General features: G+C 37.9%; 1 long non-coding RNA gene across 1 annotated transcript; it reads right to left on the bottom strand.

Annotated features, from left to right (window-relative positions):
* Nucleotides 1–1,389: 1,389 nt before the first annotated feature.
* Nucleotides 1,390–5,104, bottom strand: LOC139600456 (uncharacterized). Its single transcript, XR_011682551.1, has 3 exons — nt 4,966–5,104; nt 3,330–3,384; nt 1,390–2,107 (listed from the first exon to the last, which is right to left on the bottom strand). It is a non-coding gene; the product is annotated as an uncharacterized lncRNA (long non-coding RNA).
* Nucleotides 5,105–5,788: the final 684 nt, after the last annotated feature.

Genomic DNA, 5,788 nt, shown 5'->3' on the forward strand with positions numbered 1-5,788 from the left:
TGCCAAAAGAGGATTATTGCAGATTATAAGGCCTTTAATTGAAATGTTCCCATCACAGACTAAGGCAGTTCTAGAGAATGTGCCTGCAAACAACTCCACTGCCTTTAATGACAAGTGTCCCTAAAGTCATTCCTAGCTGCTTACCTCCCTCAAGATTGCAGGACTGCCCTTAATACAGTTTGGCATAGAGTAAAACTAAAATCCATTAGGTGACCTCTGTCCATAAAAGGCAAACTTTGTAATAAAACCTCAGTAATGAGCTTGGAAAGAAATCAAACAGGAACTAGAGATGAGGGCTGAGGAGAGAGAGAGGGAAAAGGGTGAAAGAGAGATGAGGAAAGGGAGAAAAAGGGATGGAGAAAAGGAAGTTCACAGTGACACCGACTGTGAGCCATTGCTGCTGTTTGTATATGTATTGAGTTACCAAGTGCACCTGAGGCTCCAGGTGAACAAGAACTTCACAGTTCTGCCCCACCAGCGAGCTCCCCAGCACATACTGTACTATGTTATTTATACCACAAGCACTCTGTGCAAATATGAAATGCAACTTTTTCTGTTTATGATTCTCTTCTGGAGAGAAAGAGGAAACAGGCTGCAGGTTCTTCTGCAATCATTGTGAGGTCAAAAAAGAATGGGAGTTGGGATGGGACTTAAAAAAAAAAAAAAAAAAGGCAGCATCCACTACGAAATTAGAAAATAAGGATTTTAAAGCTGGTGATTGCCACAATGCCTCCTGTGGAAAGATGCCACCCACGGGACCTTTTGTGCAGCTCTAAAATGGATCATCACTGTACTGGGGAAAAATTTGAAATTCTGCCTTTTGACAGAAAAGTTCATCTGTGCTAATTAGCTTTATGGGAATCTCAAGGCATTCCATATTCCATATTTCCATAGTTTAGTGTGGAAACATGATAATGCACACATAATTTATATCTCTATCATATTGAAATGTATGTATGCATGCAAGAAGGCAACAGTGAAAAATTTCCAGTTTAGAATCTGCCTTTCTTCAATGTTTGATTTTGTGACCCTGATCCTGCAATTATATACTGCATTAGAAAAGAAAATCTACAATCAGTTGCGAGGAATTACTGCAGAAGCTTACACACTGTATGCAATACTTACCTTGCCTAAGTTCCTTGCACTTTACTTGATTACCTACTCTCTCTCTAATTCAGACAGAGAAGTACAATGAAAGACATATGTACTCACTTTGCCTTTTGTTCTCTCATTGGGAAAAAAAATCTGTCTTGGCACTAATGTATTCTGCACAGGTCTAAAGACTAATATAGTTTCTGTAGAAGACATCAAACTGAAAAACAATGAGGAGGCACTGCACTGAATCTATGTTCAGAGCTGAAAATATGGCACATCTTCTGTTAATTTCTCTTTTTTTCCCACTCATTGTTTTATCCTAACAAAATTAGTATTTTGAAATGTGCAAGTTTTTAAACCTACATGGGCAACATAGCTTCTATGTTTAAACATTCTAAATAGCAGTTTCTTATAAATAAGGAATGCTCAAAAACCCACAATTGATTCTAAAACTCTGGGTTGAAAAAAATCGGATACTGACCAAGAAAGAATATGAAAATTTTGTCTTTTTTTTTTTTTGGTTGGTTTTGTTTGTTTGTGGGGATCTTGATTTTGGTTTTGTTTGTGTTTTTTTGGTTTTTTTTTAATTAGTCTTTTGTATATTAATGGGAAAAATGGGAGGGGGATAGAGGGATATTAATTTTTAGGTATAAATACTTCTGTCCATGTTTGTATTGCTGTCAGTTATTTAACGCTGTAACTGCAAAATTAAAAGTTACCATCATCTCTGAAATACCATCTGCAGGAGTATAATTGGAAATTGTCTTTCAACTGTTGACTGCAATAGTTTTGAAGCTTTTTGCTCTCCACATGCTCAGAGCAGCTGTATCTCAGATGCAAAAAATGAAAGAAAATTTTAAAAAAAAATTAAACAGGATTGGTTTTAGACTCTAACCTGGAAGGATGCAGCCTCTGGCCTGCCCGCCGTTGCTTCCTCTGGAAGGGTCTGCAGCTGCAGGCTGGGGAGTGGCGCGGCTGCTTCAGCACCTGATGCCGCTGCCTGCTCTTTGGCCTGAAGGGAAAATACCCCAGCATCAGTGGTCATTCTCCTTCAGACACACCAGCGGGGATGAACGGTGGCCCCTTGAGCCCATTGAGTGGACTTGCTTTGATCACTGCACCTAACATCCATGAATAAAGTATGACTGATTGAATTTTCATTGCAAATAAATCTCTAATTCAAAGGGCTGGGAGAGATTGCTGCCAAAACAAAGCACCTTGCCCTGCCCTGAAAAGACAAAGGCCAAGGATATGGCACATATGTATTACTGTAAGAACACAGCACTTGCTGCATGACATTCACTTCCAAAGTTTGAAAGAAGCAGTATGGAGATGGTGGTGGCACAAAGGAAATTTTCTATCAGCACAGTTTGCTGTAGGAGAAAGATGAAGTTCAGATTCTGTCGCTTTCTGTGAACATTAAAGGACAGAGACTAGAAAAAGATATCGGAAAATAAATAAATTAAATAAATAGCAACAGTTTTGGTGACCTCTGAAACTAAAATAGCGATTCCCACATTGCTGGGAATTAAAGATATAGTAAGGGAAATTGACACTCCCAGGTAATGAAATCACTTTTGCTCTGTGCTGCTCTAGATTAAAAACAGTTATGAAACCATCTGCCATGAGAGCTATAGTTGAAAAAGTCCTTTCTCCTAAATAATTCATATGTATAGCTTTGTTGGAATTTCAAATAGTCCTATATCAGGGCACAATTGCACAAGTCAGAGGGAAAACTTGAGATTACTATTAAGGTTAAAATATGATTTTAAAAAATACTATGGAAGTTTCTGACCACAGATTACTACTTCCTGCCTTTTCTTTTCCTATTGATGATGTTTCATAGGTTAAAGTAGCAGACCCAAGGCCAAATGTTTTATGACCACCAAGTAGGTCACTTTTTTATTATTCAGTAGAGGGGTAACTCCACAACAATTGCCAATTTTTGGTGTGTTCCATTAGTCTTCCCTTGTCAACCAGAAACAGTGCTCAGTGAGGGAAGGCAAGTGAATTTTGTCATAACTTCGACATTCAGAAAAAGTTGTGTATGTACTACAAACTTGCATTTTATTTCACTGTGGTTTTTTAAGATGGAACAAGTTGAGAGGGGAAACGTCAACACTAAGGAAAGGAAGTTGCTTTGCTACAACTTCTCTCGCCCGCTGAGAATAAGCAGTTCTAAGGCTTTAGCATATTTAGAAACACAAATCAGAGGGAACATGTCAAATTCTCACCTCATTCAGGGCAGCTTCCACAGCTTTCATTTGACTAATGATCAACTCTTTGTCTCTATTATAAAAGAAGATAAAAGAAAACAAAACAAAACAAGAACAATGAAGTAACTTTATGGAACTGAAACTCTACCAATGTAGAAATTAATCTTCTGCTACTTGATGGCTGTCATGTCTTGTAAAATAATTGTTGATAACCCAAACTATTAGGATTTTCTCTCTTTTTCATATTTCCAATGCCAACCCTAAATATAGTTCATGTACCACTATTTGGTGCATTTCCATATGAAAGATGCTTCTGTTGAGGATAAGCAATTAAAATTGAGATAATTATAGGCCTATCAATGAACAACCATCATGGCTTGGATATAGAGGTCAAAAAGTCTCTAGCAGGATGGAATTATATTCTTGTATTGGAAACCACAGACAGATTCTGTTTATTTAATCTCTTTTGTTTATATTCCAAAGGGAGAAATAAAACCTATTAGTTGTGAAGAGTTGCTGTAAGATTGGAGGAAGAGTAGCTTTCTTTGTTGATATTCAGCTGCTATATACAGGAAAAAAAAAATAAAGCCAGTTTTAAAGTTACTTCACATTAGAATAACCTTTTCTGGATATATATATGGCCACAAGGAATGATCTCTACTGAAATGCCCAAAATAAATTGGGGCAGGATGAAAAGGGCAAGCTTTCTGGAACAAATCTTTCTGCAGGTGACACCTGCTTTGATCAACTCATACCAAATAACATTTGTCATTTTAATTAGCTTGTTAAACATTTAATTGATGACTATACAAATTGCATTATTTCCCTGGTGCATAAAACCCTTAAAGCTTCTCAGATATTGTTCTTCAGAGGTTGAATGATCCCAGGTATGATGAGAAATTTTAATTAACTAAAATTTTTTTAGATCCTAGCCATGGAACAACAATATTCATAACACATACTTCATACTATGAAAGTATTAGACAACAAAGTCTGCAAAGACTTATTTTTTTCATATGGCATAAGAATTGGTTAGTAATAAGCTCCTTCAAGTCAAGGGGGTTCCTTTTGACTACCAATCTTTTCAAGACCAGTGCCTGAGCCTTTCCTGCCACTCTAGGTTGTGGTGCAAGTGGTGTGGGGATTAGGTCTAAATCCAAAACTCCCTGAAATCAGCTGGAAGATCTATCTTGTACCACAGGAAAGGTGAGATCCAAAATGGGTTTCAGTCCCTTTGGCAGTGAAGACCTGTCCCCTAGCTGATGCTTCTGTATTTACTATAAATAAATTGTATCTGCCTAAAAAAGTTGGTGTGGAAACAGAGAGAACAAACAATAATTTCTTAAATAAACAGAACTTTAGGATGTGCCAAAGAGATGTTGTCAGATCAGTTAGCACAGGTATTTTGTTTGCCAGTTATTTCAGCACCCAGAATTTGAAGCACTACTATGGGATAACTGCATAAAATGTATGACCTAATATTTTGAACTAACACTTGTTTTTAGAAGACTATCCCTGAATTTCAAAACAAAAGAGACAGATGTACTTTTTTCTTCTAACCTTACGCTGTCCAGGGAAGTAAAGCCCTGCCCATGGAAGTAGGAATTTCAATTTTTGTTCATTTTAAGTGACATCCCCCAGGCCCAGGGCTCACTTTACTCCCTGTTCAAGGGCACGTTCTGCCTCCTCGAGAGTCTCCCACAGCCGCTTCTGGTCGTGCTCCATGCCTTTCAGGAGTTTCTCCTGTTGATCCAGAACTTGGTCTCTTTTCCTCAGCTCCTCCGCTGTATCAGGGAGGCTCTGCCAGCAGACAGAGAGCAGAGTTACTCTGTCGCCCAAAGAAACTTCACTTTATGCCACTGGCTACTGACCAACGTGGAAGACAAATTGATTGTGAAGTACATTTGGACCACTGCATCCTAAGGTTTTATGAATTTCCTAGCAAAAGCATTACTGACTCAGAACCCCCCTAGTTTTTAGTATATTTGCTATATATAAATGTGCTTTAGAATGCAAAATGATTGTAGGCAAAAAACCCCCAAAACAAACCCTCATTGAAGACTTTTTCTTAAACCGTTAAAAAAAAACAGCTTAAAAAATTTTAAAAAGGAGCCTTTGAAGTGTTTTCTCAGTAGCCTAAAGTTCCAGCAGACTGAGTAGTGTGTGTGTATTTACTCCTGTTATTTTATTTACACAAGGACTGCGCTATTTGGCTTCTTTCATGAAAGGTAATACTCTGGTGACTGTTCCAGAAGAATAATCTTACCGTCGGAGATATGTGGCTTTTACTTAGCTCAGTAAATGAGTGTGATTCCAGTCTATTGCTCAGCTCCTGAACCCGTCGCTGCTGTTCTTGTAAAAGCAATTGTGCCTCATGCTCACGCTGCAAAGCATTTTGTAACTCTTCCTGTACATTGTCTTTGTTGATTTTCTGGAAAGAGAAACAAGTTGTGCCTGATTCTGTAACTATATTCAGT

This window comes from Agelaius tricolor, unplaced genomic scaffold, assembly GCF_023055355.1.
Source record: "Agelaius tricolor isolate 1412-34295 unplaced genomic scaffold, bAgeTri1.0.p SCAF_27, whole genome shotgun sequence".
NCBI lineage: Eukaryota > Metazoa > Chordata > Aves > Passeriformes > Icteridae > Agelaius > Agelaius tricolor.